General features: G+C 57.0%; 2 protein-coding genes across 2 annotated transcripts in view; one reads left to right on the forward strand and one right to left on the reverse strand.

The window, feature by feature from the left end:
* Nucleotides 1-7,007, reverse strand: part of SLA (Src like adaptor) — a 33,784-nt gene extending 26,777 nt beyond the window's left edge. Inside the window, exon 1 of the mRNA XM_070075530.1 lies at nucleotides 6,333-7,007. The gene's annotated coding sequence lies outside the window, so the exon portion shown is untranslated. The remainder of the gene's footprint in view (nucleotides 1-6,332) is intronic.
* The window catches only part of TG (thyroglobulin), a 229,798-nt gene that overhangs the window by 169,223 nt on the left and 43,855 nt on the right, over nucleotides 1-16,720 (forward strand). The gene's annotated exons all lie outside the window — the stretch shown is intronic.

Raw genomic sequence — 16,720 nt, forward strand, 5'->3', positions numbered from 1 at the left:
TTACCAATGAATCCATCAATCTATTCTGTACCCGCTTCTACAAGACCCAAATTCTGTCCCGTGTGCATGCGTTGCTTGCATAATCTGAAGCCTTAAAGGGCGGATTTTGGAGGCAGATCCTGGCTCCCCAACGCCTGGCTCTGTGTCCTTTGGCACGTCACTTCCTTCCTCTGAGCCTATGGGAGTTTTGTGAGGGCTACCTCACAGGTCATATCGCAGCAGAGATGTGTTAGAAGACAGTAGCTGCTACCACGTCTGGGTCCTGGAGGTGGGGGGTCGAGTGGGCAGGTCACAGCAAGTCCTTTCGCATCTCAGCTCCTTAGGGTCCTCACGGTTGGTGGGGAAAGAGTTGGACACAACGGTGGCCCATGGCTCTATTGCCCTAACTGTCTGCACCCCCACGACTGTTGCTGTGGCTCACGTAACCGTCTCCCAGCCGGTTCAGCCCTGCTCGTGGGCTGACACTTTGCTTGGGGGAAAGCAGAAGGAGCTCAGGGGCTACACATCTAATTCTTCTCCCTGCCAAGAATCTCAAAGGATTTCCGGGGCACCCGCACCACATCCTGACCCACTCAACAGGTGCGCCTCCCCAAGCACAAGACTGGGGGCTGCCTGCCTGCCAGGGTTGCCTGCCCGTGACCTACATTATTCCCTGTTCCCCAGTGCAGGGTGGCTGCAGGTGCAGCCACAGGTCTTTGCCCTCAGCCCATCTTGCTCGCCTTCTGCGGAACTGCAGAGGAGAGTCGTGGCATCACTGTGGGCTCCTGGGCTACGGGGCGAGGGCGAGACACAGAGAGCAAGTGGCCAGCTCGGTGGGGCTCAGGCATTTCTCCAGTCTTCTCAGGCCTGGCTCGAAATCAGAGGCACGGGAGAGCCGCTGGGAGAACTTGGGATAGCCTCCTCTAGGCTAAGGCTCAAACTGTGTTTTAAAGAAAGCGTCCTTAGGAGCCCTCCAGACACAAGCGTCTTGCTGGGTGGGATCGGAGCTTCGCCATCTTGCCCCTCCACTGCTCTGGGTACAGCACTTTAACCCTGGGATATCATAAAGCACTCATTGAAAAAACTGCAGATCAACACCCTCGCATTACCGAGGCAAGGCTCAGAAAGGGCAAGCAACCTGCTCAAGGTCACCCAGTTAAGTCTTCTGTGCACCTTGTACAAGAAAGTGACGGATCATTTATCAGTGTGGCTGCTGTGTCTCGGAGCCCCTTCTGCTCCTAGGGACCTGGAAAGTGATCTCACCTGTTCTCAGGCTCACAAAGAGGCATTCACCTGAGACTGGATTGGGATGGAATTGTCCCAGGGGACACTTTCTGGTCATTCTAAGACATCATGAAAAGAAGAAGAGGGCTGCCCAGTCCTGGGGCAGCTTTGAATTTCACCCTCTGTAAAGTCCTGAACCTCTGCTCTTGATTGCTGGTTGTGCTTTGGGGGTTTTGATGGCCGTCGCCATATCTGCTTGGCTGGGCTTCTGCACTCAGATCAGTGAGAGCAGGGACTGACGGCCAGGCACATGGCTGGTGTACCAGCCTCAGTGGCCCTGTCACGGGCAGGTGGAGTGCAGGGGTGCAGGTGAGGGACACCTGGCAGGCAGAGGTGGCCACTGAGGGCCATCTCTGACATGGGCCTTTGCTCCTCTCCTCCTGCAACGTCCCCACCACCCAGGACGGTAGGGGCCAGGGCGCCACGTGGTCGGGGATTCTGTTGGATGCAGAACACATTCCTCAACAAGAACCATGTTTTAAATGGGATTTGGGCCCCGGGCCAGGCCCCGGATGCCTGCACACCCTGTAATCTGGCTGGCATAACAAACCCTGGCAAGAAGAAAACAACAACAAAGACCATTATTTTCATCCCCAGCAATTACACAGAACGGGCACACAGGGGCTACAGAATGGGCCTTTGCATTTCAGATGTGAGTGTGTGGGAGGCAGATGGAGACCTCCCCGGGAGGCTGTGTCACTCGGCATGCAGGTACGGGCATCAGAAAGGTCTGGCTTTCTGTGACGTCACGCTTCCCAGCAAGCCTGAGCCATGTGTTTCGTACATTTGCGTGAATCGCCCGTGTTACTCAGAAGCTTATCAGTGAGATGGAAATGGTGTCGTGGCTTAACCCAGCACGTGCGGGCTGTGCCTGAGTCACTTGTCAATCACGCAGATGTCGGGCCACCCTGGGGTTCTTGGGCGCAGTGGGTGCCCCACAAGGAGAGAGGAAGGAAGCGGTGTGCTTGGGAGAGAGTGCATCAGAGATGTGCAGATGCAGGCTTATTACTGAGTGTGCTGGGGAGAAAAGTCCGGATTCTCACTGTTTGCCCATGTCAGCCGTGTCAATACCACCTTGGGCTGATGTCCGGCTTCCCTTGGGACGCGTCTGGACCCCAGGGGTGGGAAGAAATGTGCAGAGAGAGACTGGAGGGAAGCAATTCTGTGCTGAGGCTGTCTCCAGGCAGCTTTCCTTACTTGGAACGGCAGCCTGCAGACAGCTCCGTTCTCAGAGAGAGCAGGCTGGATCCACTGCGTGGGGGCCTCAGTGCGATGCTGAAAGAACGCATACTTGTTTCATGCTCCAACAAGCCCCCCTTGCACAGAGAAGGAGATTGAGGCTCAGAGAGATTAAGTTTCTTGTTCAAGGTCACACAGCTATTCAGGCATGGGGCCAGCATTCAAATCCTAGTATTCTAGTTCTTTTTACTCCCAGTCCTGATACCACCAATACCTGCATCCCAGTTTGATAAAATTTTAATCCAAACGATAGATGCTCTAGGAGCTGGGGCTGCTGGTGAGACCAGAGGAAAACGCACGGAGGCCTGGGACCCAGGATGCCCACTGCCTTGTGTCTCCAGGCGCCCTTGCCTCTGACCACAGAGAAGCCACCCCATGGCAGCCAGCCAGGGAGCCAGCTGTCGGGGTTCTGCCCTTCTGCTCTGAGCCCTGAGGTTGCCGATGTGGTGTCGTAAAATCACTTGGACAGTGACTCCAATATTGCGAGCACAAGAGTGAACCCCATTTCCCCCATTCATTTTGACTTGTCACACATTATGTCTTTAGAACACACGGTGGGTCTACTCTACTGTCTTCCCTGAGGTGACGGGCAAGCCGCTTTCTGACTTTGGCCATCAGTTAGTCAGTCTACCTCTCTATACATGGTGTGTGTCCAGGCGGCGTGCCCTGGCGCTTGGCAAGGCTGAGCACGGGAAGCAGGCGCAGGCGGGACTCACAAGTATGGAGGAAAGTGAGTCCACAGTGTCTTAGATGGCGCCTCCTCGCCACCTGCACAGCTCTGCATGGTGTATGCGTCGTTGTACTTGGACCTCAGGTGGGACTGGGGAAACTGAGGCTGGAGCAGTCACTTAACTGGTCAGTGGTGGACACAGGGTTTGAATCAAGGTGAGCTGGCTCTGTGCCACCCACCATGCCCTGGGGTGGAAGGAAGTGGCTGGAGAGTGGCGTAACACCGCCATGCCCTGGGGTGGACGGAAGTGGCTGGAGAGTGGCGTAACACCAAGCTTCGCTACTTCACAGCAAGCTGCTGGTGCGCTGTTCTGTGTGCTCGGGGGCCGTCCATGACCGACGGGCAGTCAGTGGGCCGCTGGGCATACAGACAGAGCGGAAGCCCGAAGCAGCCACGACGCAGGGGGCTTGGAGCGTGTGTTCCAAAGGTGCAGGTTTTAACCTGGCTGCGCAGGAGACTTGGAAAGTGGGGGCAGGGAGGAGGGTTGGTGGCACATCTGTAGGTCAAGGGCAATGTGTCCCTCTCCCAGGGCTAATGGGAGAATTGACTTAAACTGACTTCATCGGCTGCACCGGCTTTCCTCGCTTCCTCATCCCCAAGCTCTCGTTGGTCCCCTCGTGAAATACAGCGTCTGTCTTCACGCATTCATTTCATGAAGGGTTTAGTGAGCACCCCGTCTCTGGATAGCTTTCCCAGGACGGCATCCATGTTGGTTCTGGTCCTCAGTGGGAAACCTTGCCCTGGCAGGTGCCTGGTTCCTCCCTTGCACTCAGTCCATCAGGTTGAATGACTGACTGTGATGCATACGAGGGGCCCCATGTATTGCATGCAGGAGGTGCTCTGCTCTCAGGTCTGCCTGCCCCGTCCAAGGTCACCATTTTGCCTGCACTGCAAGCCAGAGGACCATTGCACTTTCCTAGACTTTCCTCGGGTCCCTACTTTGTTCACACTACACACAGACACAGAGACAGACAGACAGACACACACACACACACACTCTCCAGCCGTGGTCCAGGCTGCCTGCTGCCCAGAGAAGTATGACCTACTGAGCCCCTGAACCCTGAGGCCCCTGTTTCTGTCCACGGCCAGAGTTACCATAATGAAATGCACCCCTCCCTTCGTGGTGCCCGGATGGGAGGAAGTGGTTGGGACAGGCTGTTCTTGGTTCCTTCAGACCTGTAGTAGAGTCAGAGGGTGGGGAAGTCAGTCGCATGGAATAACCTCAATGGGTATTTGTTGAGAAAACGGACAGACAGATGGGTCAATGTCCAGCAGGGCCCTCGCTGCTACCAAGAACCAGATGGTTTGCTAGGACATGGTAGAAGCCCTTAAAGACACCTTCTGGTTCCAGCCTCTCTCAGAACCAGGGAGAAGGAGCCCCTGCTGTGTGGCAGGTGCAAAATGAGAACCCAGCAGCGTGTATTACTGCAGGAAGCCGATATGGGGGCATGCCGGGCCAAATGCTCTCTGTGTCTTTAAGATAGGCCCATGCATCTCGGAAGTGTGTTGCCAACCCCCACAGCTGTGAGTGAGGCAGTACCTCTGTCTTAGGAAAAGGATCTCAGTTGGCTGAAATGCGATCCTCTCCGTGCCTGCTCCATTTGTATCAGACAGAAGAGCAGTAAGGGGATGTGTTTGGCAGGTTGGTGGTATTGCAATTTCAACCACTGTGTGTGCCCTGCTGGCTAACAGAGGGACTGGTTATTGTCTGCTTAAGGGTGGTGCTCACAGCTGCTGCGTCTGACTTAGCACCTCCTACAGAGCACACACAGCGTAAACTTCTTTCCAACATTCAAGGAAGCAGGGCTGCTTTTTATGGGGGCTCAGAGAGGTACAGTGACTGTCCAGAGGGGCTCAGTTCATCGGCGGCCCACCTGGAGAGCTGAGCCATGGGTGCTTCATCCTATCCTATTTCACTTTTGTGGTGTATTAACCACTCCAAACTGGCAGTCTTCTAACTGGGGCGTAGCAGTGGCAACAGAACTTGCCAGAATGTTCATCCGGGCTTACTTGCCTGTTGTCAAAGGACCACAGCCCAGTTTGCTAGACTTGCAGGGCCATGATTGTAGTGGATAGTAGAGTGGCCGCTCGCAGACTACAGAATGCATTTCTCCTGCCGGGACAGGCACTGTTGTGGACCCTGGCCTCTGTCATCCACCACTGTCAGTCCCTGGGAGCCCCTCCCTGCCTCTGCCTCCTACCAGCTGGGCTACTTGGACAAGTCACTTCACCTCTCTGAGTCTTGTTTTCTTACGCATCCAAAGCAAACAGCAGGCGCACAGGATGGCTCTGAGCACTGCAGGCCCCTCCCCTGTCACTCAGAAGAGGGAGGCATCATCGTCTACTCAACAGAGCTCCAACTAGGACATCCTAAGGCCAAAGCCCCAGTACCAGACTCTCGGGATATGTGGGTGCCTCAAGGAACGGGTAGCATGTGCCACATTGCTTAGAAAGTTCTAGGTCTCCCAAATGTCCTCGGATCCCAGCAGGCTTTCAGAGTTCGTATGCTTCCCACGTTTCCCCTTCCTTTCATCCACCCCTCCCCATGCACACCCCTTCACTTGTGTGCTTGTCACTGACCTCTGGCTGTGCAGACCCAATGTGCTCAGCCACCTGAGCCCCACACGCCGCAGCGGTCAGGACCCCAGGGCAGCAGCATGCGCTGAGCACCCGCTGCGTATCTGAAACCGGCCTTGGCCTCCAGCGTGTGTTCATAATCCACCAATGCCCGTGAGACTCAGGTGCCATTTCCCATTTCACAGATGAGAAAGTGAAGGTCTGGAGAGGCCTCGGTGCCTTGCCCAAGGTCACACAGCTAGGAAGTCTAACAGCAAGTCCTAGGTGCCCCCGCAGGCTGCTCTTGGGCCAAAAGAACTCCTCTGGCCGGACAGAGGCTTTTGCAAGCCCCAGCCCTTCTTTGCATAGCTCAAGGCCTCAGCCATTCACTGAGCAACTACACTGTGCGAGGCGTGGGCTGGGGCCCCAGCTCCACTGTGCGCCCTTGGGGGCTCTTGGCTTCAGAAAATCAACCCTGCCTCCTGTACACCAGAAAATCCCAAAGTCTGTCCCTGCCCCGTCCCTGCCGTCTCCCCCAAGATACCTGCAAAGGCCAGGCCTGGCCTCCCTGGGAGTCAGCTGCGGAGGGGCTGGAGGGGACACTGGCGGCGTCACCGACTGTCCATCAGCTGCTGCCACTGGGGAATGAGCAGGCGATGGGGCCTCTCGCGGGTGTGCAGGAGCCGCCCAGGCTAGCAGGCAGCGCTGCAGTCACTAAAGCCTCACACTTCCTCCTGCGAGAAGCGAGCAGAGCGCGGGCTGGTAGCGGGGCAGGTTCCTGTTTCTGTGACCACACCGAGCAGGCTTCTCTGCTAAGACGGGGAAGACAGACGCGTTATCGATATTTTTATGTAGCGCTAGAGAACAGCGGCAGCTCACTTCCCGAGAGCCAGGCCCTGGAGCAGCTGGCCCTCTCTCTCTAACGAAAGGTTGCCTGGGGCTGTCGCTGTGCCCCGTGCCTTCCCGGAGCTGGCTGCCGGGCTCACCCCCTGGCCGAGGCTTAGAGATGCAGCTTGCCTTTTCTGTTTCCCAGTTGGTTCCGTTGCCTTGTGTCACTAGCGCTGGCTCTGTCTTCCATGAGTGTCAAATCATCAGAGGCCTGAAACAGCCCCCACTGCTCTCCTCCTCTTGCTGGGTCATGACCAGCAGATACTAGAAGGTTTATGAAAAACAGCTTCCCCCCGAGATGCTGGGCTAAAAAGCCAGGGCGACTCAGTGCAGCGTGTGGGCTCGGTTGCATCCTGCGTCACGGCAAAGACCATGAACGACCAGGGCGGGGGTGGGGTAGGAGCTTGTGCAGATACGCATGGGGTTGGATTGAGTCAAAGGCAGTCCCCCCCCGGGGGGGGGGGGGGCGGTGATAATGGCATTGTGGTTATGGGGGTGGAGGGTGGGAGGACGCTCCAGGTCGTAGGGGGCATGGGTGGAGGAATCTGGAAGTGAGCTGGCACCATGGCTCTAACTCTCCAGTGGTTCACAGAGAGAATAATGCACTGGGAGACTTGGAAATGAGAGAGCACACAAGCATGGCGCGGTGTTAATGCTGGGTGACTCTGGGCGAAGGGGGTACCAAGGCACTTCAAAGACATTTGTGGGAAACAGGATTAAAATGGAAGTGTGTTATAGTGCAAAAGGCGTTGAAATCTGTGCATACAATAGGCTTCCCAAAAGCTAGTGAAAAATGCGTATTATTAAAAACTATGTGTAGATTTCCATATTTTGCATCAAAATATGCTTATCTTTTAATTCTGTTTTCCCACAAACTTTCCAAAGGACACTCATATGAGGTGTTCATTGTTCTACTCTTTCAGCTTTGTGATGGGTTTGAAACTTTAATGTATATTATATAGCATGTATCACAAAATGCATCCTGTATACGCACATGTCTGTCTGTCTGTGTAAAACCTTCCTGTTCACACTGTATGAGTCTGAAGCCAGGAAACCCAGATAGGAGGCGTCTTGGAGGAAGAGACAGACGGTTCCAGCACGCTGATTCCAGCATTGCTCTGGGAGTTGCCTGTTGGGCTGGGAATGCTGGCTGGCCTGGCTGGAGTGGCCCTCTGAGAGCCCCCACAGAAGGGACAGAGCATCAGAGTGGGGTGACTTACCCACAAGCTGCCCCCACCCAGAGCCAGGGCAGAGCGCGGGCTGGTGGCAGCCACCTGCGACAGTCATTTGGAAACTTCACTCAGTGTAGACGAATTGCGATCTAAATCTGGAAGGCACTCTGTACTAGGCAGAGGCTTCCTCAGATGACGTGTGACGAAAGCCACTGTGTGAAGAGCATGCTGGGAAGGGGCGAGGGGAAATATGGCAGGAGACCAAGTGGGCAGTTGCCTAAACAGGCAGAAGTGAAGCTCCCCGCAGACGCACTCGGCGGGGAGGAAGACGGTGTGGCACTCAGGCCGGAGGGCCCGGGAGTGCCGTGTTTGCTCACTCTCCCGTTTTGGCGGTTACCGTGCACCCACCCCTGCGGTTCTTCTCGGAGCCCACGCCCTCGCTCCATCCTTTCTTCCCTGAAGCTTCATTGAGAAGCTGCTGTTCCGGGCACATGGGCTCCAGCCCTGAACCAAAGCAGGCCACGGCCCTGCATGCCTGCTGTGGGGGAGTCATGGGACAGAGATGTGCCTGCTAAGGAATTGCACTGGATGGATGCGACTGGGCCAGGGAGCTGTCTCTCGGGTGTCACTGCGCTGAGACCCGGAGGAGGAGGAGCCAGCCCGGGGCGTGCCGCTGGTTAACACAGGCTGGGGATGCTTGGGGACAGACAAGGCTGAGTAGAGGCAGACACGTCTCATTGCAAGGGTGTGTGAAGTGGGCTCCCCTTCGTGGTCCCAGGAATTGGAGCCCAGGTCAGGGTCGGTCCCTGCCCTGCCCACTTCCAGGAAGTCACTGGGAGACTGGGGCCTGGTGTAAATCCCCCTAGCCTGGAGTGATTCCTGGGTAGCTGAGAGGAGGGCCAGGGGGGTTGAGAAATGCTCCTCAAACTGGACACTGTGAGCAGAGCAGGGGTCAGGTGGAGGTGTGAGCTCGGAACCGTGGTCCACAGAGCAGGTGAACCCTGCGCTAACACTGGCTCCTGTCACAGGCCTCTCTCTCTGGCTGGTGGTTCAGAAGGTAGAGCTCTGTTTCCAGGGACCCCCAGGGGTTAGCAATTGCTGTAGTGTTGATAGCATGGGCCACAGCTGGGCCACAGCAGTCTGTTGTGTGTATGCGTGGGATGAACTAGGCTGGGTCAGTGGTGACCAGCATCCCTGAACCTGACCTAGTAGCTGCCAGGAGCACTCCCTCCAGGTCCCCTCCCCTGCAACCTAGTGGTGACAACCAAAAATGTCCTAGATGTCATCACTGTGCCCTGGTGGAAGGGCCAGGAGCACTCAGCAGAGAGACACCTGTGCAGGGTCTTTCACGGACTGCGGGGGCTGCTGGGGTCAGCCAGTCTCTGGCTTTCACAGGGACTCAGCTCTGCAGCTGGCCACGCTGTGCTCCCCAGTGTACATGGCAGAAGGAAGCAAGATGGCAAAACTCCCCCAGGCTGGCTCTCTGCCTGGCCTCCCTCGCCCCCAGCACAGAAGAGGGGCAGGTGCACCACCTGGGCACACAGACAAGGACAAGGAGGTACACAAGGCAGGGAGCGATCGGCCTCCTTAACAAGGGGCAGTTTTCAGAGGGAGGGCACGTGAGCCATAGACTGCTCAGCACAGGAAGGTCAAGGCCTGTGGGAGGGCAGAGGCCCCGCCCAGGAGGATGGAGGAGCGTGTTCCCTTGGCATGCTCCCTGAGCGCCCTGGCCCGACAGCTGCTCCTGCCATCTGTCTCCCACAGCACACCCTCATGGTGCATGAGGCTTTCTCCCTGACCTGCGACGGAGCCCTGGAGCACAAGCGTGAGGTCGTCTCGTGCTCAGGCCTGCATTTGTCCGGTCAGTTGTCCACTCGGTGAAGCTCGTGAGCATCCCTATGTGCCAGGACCTGTACCTGCACAAGACTTGCTCCGCGCCAAGCAGGGCTACCCCTGCCTCCAAGGAGCTCACGGCCAAACCCTCGTCTGCCCTGTTTCCCAGCCCCGCCCCAAATCATGTCTGCCGCGTGTGTGTGTCGAGGTGCTGAACTTAGTAAGCGTCCATTGCAGACTTCTCCCATGGAGGGAGGACGGGGGGATCCGCAGATAAAGACAGAGGGAGTTCTGCCCCTCCCTGCCCTGGTGGAGTTCACAGCCTAGTGGAGGAACCAGTCCCATGGCAAAACCCCAGAGTCTACAGGAAGGAACAGGGAGGGAGGGAGCCAGGATCGGAGGCAGAGTGGAAGCCAGGGCTCCCAGTTCCAAAGAGGACCAGGTGAGACCAGGGTGGATTCCCTCCCAGCAGTGTGCTCACGGTCAAGGTCATTGACAGCCTCAGCCAGCCCAAGAAGGAAGACACAAACACTTGGCAGTGATGCCCCTGCCGAGGACCGAGTCAGCCAGGCTCCACTTCACCAGCCAGGAGACGGTCACAAGATCGGGCCCCCAGGACCATGTGTGCAGGAAGCAGCTGATTTCTGCAGGACTTTGTAAATTAATTAGCAGTGAATGCCCAGGCCGGTGGCCAGAGGCAGATTTTCAAGACGCCAGCCCACACAGGGTTGGGGGTCGCTCAATTAGGTCTGAGCAGTGGTCATCAGCTTCATTAACATGACACGGCTCCCTGGGTAAGCGGCCAGCTTTGTGCATTGGAAGTTGTCAGAGCCAGGCTGCAGCTGAAGAGCGTCCTAAGCCAAGCAATAGGAGGCTCATTTCTCCAGTTTCCATCTCGGAGGGACTCCGGGTTGGGGAGGTTAAGTGTTTCCAAGACAATGCATCCATCCGTGGCAGGGGTGCAGTGTTTAAGCCCCACGCTTGGTTAAAGTTCACAGCATGGGCCAGTATTCGCAGGTTCCCAGCTCTACTTGGAGGTTTTATTTATATTTCCGGGAAATTTAGAAAGTCAGAAAGGCAGCCTTGGGAACTAGTAAGCTCACTGTCAATGAGGAGAATCAGGAGTAAGCTAGCCCGCCCCGGGCAGACAGGTCAGAAAGTATTTCTTTATGGCATGCAAGGCATTGTGCTTGGTGCCACAAAACTGTCGATGGGAGTCTCATATCTGGAGGGAAATCTACATGAATGTCCTTCAGATGAGTGACTTTCAAGATGCCGTGCAAGCTAGACCATCTCTGAGAGTCAGGTGTGTGCCCCTCTGTGGCTGGATGAGTGCCAGCTCGCTCACCCCTTCGGTAAAGAGGAGCTGAGCACCTTCTGTAAGAACTGAGTCCGAGAAATGAACGAACAATGCCAGAGGACATGGCTGAGGGGGTGGGGGCGGCAAGAGACCCCTCGCGCTGGAAGGGGGGGCTCGTGAACTGCGCCAAGTGAGGCCGGCAGGGAGACCAAGAGGAAGAACTGTCGGTTCAAGGCGATGGCAGGTGCAGAGGGCTGCTGTGGAGGAGTGGGGAGAAAGGAAAGCGAGCGAAGATTCGGGGATTGCCAGCAAAGACAGCTGGCTCCCACGGATGCTGTACTTTCAGTCGCCGTCCGTGGCTCCACTTTGCCGGAGAAACTGAGGCTTGGGTTTAACTGCCTTTGTCACTGGGCGGCTGAGTGACACCGGAGTCCAGGCCCCCAGCTCTAGAGGGTGTGTGTTCACTCCCCGGTCAGACCTGCCTGCCGCCTCCGTCTTTGGGCCTCTTCACCATGTGCTTTGCCTCTGCTTCCCCTACCTGTGTGGACATCTTACCCCCTGAAAGGGGCACGGGGTAAAGGGCCCTTCAGCCCCGCCCAGAGCTCACCTTGTCAACACCTGTGCCCAGAGCTGCCCCGCAGAAGTGAGCGTCTTCTCTGAACTCCCTTGGGGTTTGTCTGCACCCAGGACCAGGACACATGCATCTTGGGGTCAAGATCAAGGCAGGGATTCAGGGTACCTGGAAGCTGTTGACCTTGCACAGGTTTCTCTCTCAGCCTAAATGATGTCATAACGCTACTCGGTCCTGGGAATCATAGGGTAATGTGTTTATATAAACTTGTGAGGGACTGTTGAACACAGAAGTCCCTCTCGTCTTTCCAAGGTAGGGCATAAGCTTGGGAATGCAGGTCGTGTCTTGTACTCGGCCACAGAGCCCAGCCCCAAAGAGCTGAGCCCCAACTAGCCATCCATCAAATGAACAAGTGAAGGCGGGGCCTTCGGAACAAAAGAAGAATTTATGAAAATTATAAGCGCACTGAGGAAACCACTCTAGGGCAGAGCAGAGCCCCTTGCTGCTCTGGAGAGAAGAGTCCACCTTAGCAGGGCCATCCCCAAAGTCCGAGGAGGTGAGCTCTTTGGCCAGGGCTGGACCTCATATGTGCTGCTCAGACTCTGGGTTCCTTTGGGCGGCCTCCTGGCCCAACAGTGTTCTCCAGAAGGAAGTGGAGGCTTCCTTTCCCACTGTCCCCCTCTGCTGCAAAGAGTTACACAAATATGTTGATTTGTTAGAGCTGTTCTCTTCCGCCATTGCTCAACCTAAACGTAGGGCCTGCACCCTGGGGGAGACAGCGCTGCTCTCGGCCTTGCGAGCGTGGATAAGGAGGTTAGCAGGTCGGGAAGTTCCCTGAGCAGGGCCTGCTTGCAGTCTTTTGCAACCTCGCTTTCTCACTAACTTCCTGTGGATGTGCTAAGCCGTGACACTCTGTTTCATAGAACCTGGAGACTTGGGAGCTTCTTCGTTTCGGTGGATATTAATTCAGTAGCTCCGTGGGCCCGCCATGAGGCTGAGCCATGGAGCGCTGGGGAGGTGAGGTGGGGCTGACGCATGCCCTGACCCCTAGGAGCTCAGCGTAAGTCCAACAGGCGCCCGGAATGGCCCACACGATGGGGCAGGGGGGCGGGGCTTCCTGGGCTTGGGAAGACCAAAGGAAATACTGGCAACGCTGCAGTGACCCTGAGGCTGGCAGGGAGCTGGGCTTCAGCTGAAGCTGGAGTGTGCTAGACAGGTGGAGAACTAGCCAGGGTCCTCTCTGCGCCTTCTCCGTCCTTTCCATTGCGGGGAAGCTTCTGTGGGACCTTGTCTCGAGCCTGCCATTCAAATCCTCTGCCCCTCTCAGATCCACCAGGATGGCTGACGGGGGGAGCGCTCCAGTCAGCTGTCTCCCCTTCTGCTGCAGTCAGCCACGCCCCCACTGTCCTCGGCATTCGTGTGGATTCCTTCCAGCTTGCTTCCCCTGTTGGCTGCTGCTGCACAGGCTCTGTCGAGTTTTGTCTGTGACTTCACGGACACGGGGTGGAGCGGCTTCTCCCATCTGAGGCCCAGCCAGGCTCAGGGATGAGCCTCCTCTCAGGGCCCAGCCAAGACTTAGTCCCTTCATCTCCCTGAGGCAGAGTCTGCTGGAAGTGTCACGGCTTCCTTTACCCCTGCCTGCCCCGGACCCTTGCTCCTGTCCTTTGCATAAAAGCTCACACCCAAGAACTGGCTCGTGCCACGCGGCACCCGTGGATGCAGAACAGCAGGGCCCGTGTTGCCTGCCTGCCGCGCAGCCATTGCCACCGGCCCTGCACGCGTCCTGGGGCAGGGGGCTTGCTGACCCTTGGTGGCTCTCAGCAGAGCAGAAACTGTCTGCAGTGACGTCCCAGCCTGCCCTGTCCTGCAGCCCACTCGGAGAAGGGCTACTTCTGATTGGCTAGTGGGCTCATCCACACTTCCCACGGTGCTCCTCACTAGCCAGAAGGCTTCAGGTAGGCATCCCCCGTGGGTTCATCTGTGGTCAGTAGGGACAGGCTCGGATGACTCAGCTGGTGCTTACACCATAGACGTGAAAGTGACTGGAAAGCGACCAGAGTTCTCAAGTGATGGTTGCAAGGGAGTGCTCTAGAATGTTCTTCCTGTGCTCTCAGGCTTGGTTTTATGCACACCAGTCACAAGATCGCAGCTCTAACAGAAAAACGGAAGAGGGCAAACAGGCTTCATTTCTAAGCAAAGCGGGATCTTAACGAGGAACTTAGAAACTTCACATTCTATCTGCTCTTGGGTGTCAGTCCACAGCCAATCCTCCGCGCAGGATGAAGATGGCCTTGTCAGCTCTGTTTGAGGACAGAGACAGCGTCCTGGTTGTTCCAAGGAGGACAAGTCAGTAGGCGGAGGTGGGGGCCTTGTCAGGGCCATGCGGGAGCTGTTTCAAGGTGGTCTCAGCACCACCTTGCCCTACGCCTCCACCACTCTGACGTCCAAAAACTATGGGTACCAAGAAGGCAGGGAGCAGGTCTGTTTCATCAGTGATCAACACCTGGCACTCACTAGGGCTCACATGGCGTGAGCAGCCCATGGATACCCACGTGCAGGAAGGAAGGGAATGAGAGGGAGAGACTGAGGGAGCAGCGTGCCCTCTCCGGGCCTGCGGACTTCCTTGAGGGCTTGATCGTCTCTGATTCCCTGTGTCATCCGGCGCAGGGACCAAGTCACAGACACTGGTGGGATTTTCTGATAAGAGCTGCAGCGCGAGACAGCCGTGTGCACTTTCACGATACGCCCTGTGCGGCCAGCTTCCCCCACATCATTCCTTAACAGCTCCCAGCAGTGAGACCGCGACACGTGCCCTGCCGCCCCTCCGTGTGCTCTAGCGACACAAGACGAGCGCAGATCTGTAACAGAATGACTGTGGCTTTTCTCGAAGTCCCTCCAATGCTCTCGTCCTGTGGTGCTTCCGTACTTGGGTGAGGCCTGCTTTCCTCCACAGCTGGATCCTCTTGTGCTCATCAGGAGAAGAGCGAGCTTGAAGCCGGCCTCAGTGTCATTCAGAGTAGCGAACGTTAAAGCTGACCCGACAGATGTGGCGTGGTCAGCCAGCATCGTCCATTCAGTACCCGCCGGGCGGGGAGCCGGGCGGCTCAGCACACCGCAGTGCGCACCGCCAAAACAGAGTTCCGACCCCCAGCACCCTTATCAAGAACATTCCGCCACCCTTAATTTTGAGCAGTAATGATATCATAAATAATCCCTTACGTCTAAACAGTGTTTGGCTGGGGGTGAAGTTCAGACCTGATATTTCATTTCACAAGCACTCTCGGAAATACCCGTTGGGACGTCCGTGGCTGCCACTGTCTCCTGGAAGTTGGACGAATGCAAGTAGGCATTTGCCGTGTTGTCTCCTCAGTCCATCTCTGCAGGTGACTGGGAGAAATAGTGTTCTGAGCCCTACTTTACATCTGAGGAAACTGAGGCACGGGGATGCAAAGCTCTTCTAGCAATACAGAGCTGGTGAGAGGGCGTGTCACACCCCAGCACATCCTTAGGCAGCCATTTTGCACCTGAGGAAACTGAACCCAGCAAAGAACGAAGCCAGTGGCCAAGGTGTCGGTGCAGGACTCAGCAAGATTTCTTGAATCCAAAGCTCGTAGCTCACACTCTGCCTGTTTTTGCATCTCTTTAAAGAGATAATAATTCACGCTAGCTTTTCATTTGACAAATTTGAAGATGATGGTGCTGGTAGCAGTGTGGTACAGACCGGGGCCAGCTGTGTGTGCCCATTTCATGTACAGGAATGCCTGGGGAGCTTAGGAAAGCACTACACCCACCAGGAGAGGGAGAGTCCAGCAGGGAAAGTCTGGCGTGAGGGTGTGCTTGAGCGATGAGCCCGGGAGCTGTCAGGGCTGTCCTCATGCAGAGCCCAACGTGAGGAAGTAGGTACCGCAGTGGAAACGCTGGGTCCACTTGGACACGCCGGGGCATGTGGGACAGGGAGGGGTGTGTGACTCTGGTCTACAGACACCAATGCAGAAGCAGGCCAGGGCCGGGGACTTGGGGGCAGCTGGCCCGCTGGATGCTTTGTCGTCAGGAACCCCAGAGGTGGTGTCCAAGGTCCCTGGATGGTCAGGATGTTGGGGCTGTGTCCTGGACATCGACTTGCAGCGCCGGCCCCTCTCGGCGGCCATCTTCCCCATGGCGGCGGCCAGTGTGAGCTGTCAGCGTCACACTGACTCCAGCCCCTTCCTGCTGCATCCACAGCAGCTCCTGGCTCGTTCCCCCCACTGTGGTCCCTGGAGGCTCCTGCAGGCCAGTGTCCTGCCTCTCTGTCCAGCCTTCAGCCAGGCCACCTCCTCCTCAGAAGGCCCCTCTCTATGTCCAGTGACTCCTGCCTCTGGGTTTGGCTCACCACTCCCCCTGCATGGAGTCACGGCACAAGTCCCTCGGCCAGGTCTCGCGTCCTTGTGGCCCTGTCCTGAGAGGCCCCTGAGCCCCCGCGGGCACCACTGTGTCATTGCCTGCCCTCCGCGGGCACCCACTGTGTCATTGCCTGCCCCCCGCCCCCGCGGGCACCCACTGTGCCACTGCCTGTCCTGCACCCCCTTGGCCGTCTGTCCCCCCCAGCATCCCGGGAGCTGCTGCACAGGCGGTGTGTGTGCGCTAGGGCAGCGCGGTAGGTGCTTCCTACTGGTCCGTGCCTTTGCTGAGAGAAGGAGGGAGGGTGGGAGGAAGCCAGGTGGGGAGAAAATAAGACGAGGGAAGCAGGAGAGAGTAACAGCTATGGCGCCTGCTCCTGAGTGCTCTCCCCTGATCCTCTTCTCGGGCCCTTTGCACAATCAAGGCTCACGGCAGAGGTCAGGGTGTGCAGGGAGCAGCAGCAACCCGGGCTCTCCCCTGGGATGCAGAGAGGCCAGACCTCAGCTCCCCTGGGCTTCCTCCCTCCTCGGGGTTCCTCTCAGCAGCCCTCTGCCTCCACCTCTCCCCACCTTGAGGGCAGAGGGCCAGGTGCACAGCTCCCAGGCTGCCGCCGGGACTTACAGGCTCTTCACCAACAAGCAGAGCAAGGCTCTGACGTCTGCCTCAAATCCCGCCCTGACAGAACGGAACTGGTGAGAGTCCTCGGTTTGCCCACAGCGACTAAGGACCGGGGCAGAGATTTGAACGTGGCCCTTCCCAGTTTCTAAATCCACCGGAAGAAGCCTGGGTTT

This window comes from Oryctolagus cuniculus, chromosome 6, assembly GCF_964237555.1.
Source record: "Oryctolagus cuniculus chromosome 6, mOryCun1.1, whole genome shotgun sequence".
NCBI classification, from domain to species: Eukaryota; Metazoa; Chordata; class Mammalia; order Lagomorpha; family Leporidae; genus Oryctolagus; species Oryctolagus cuniculus.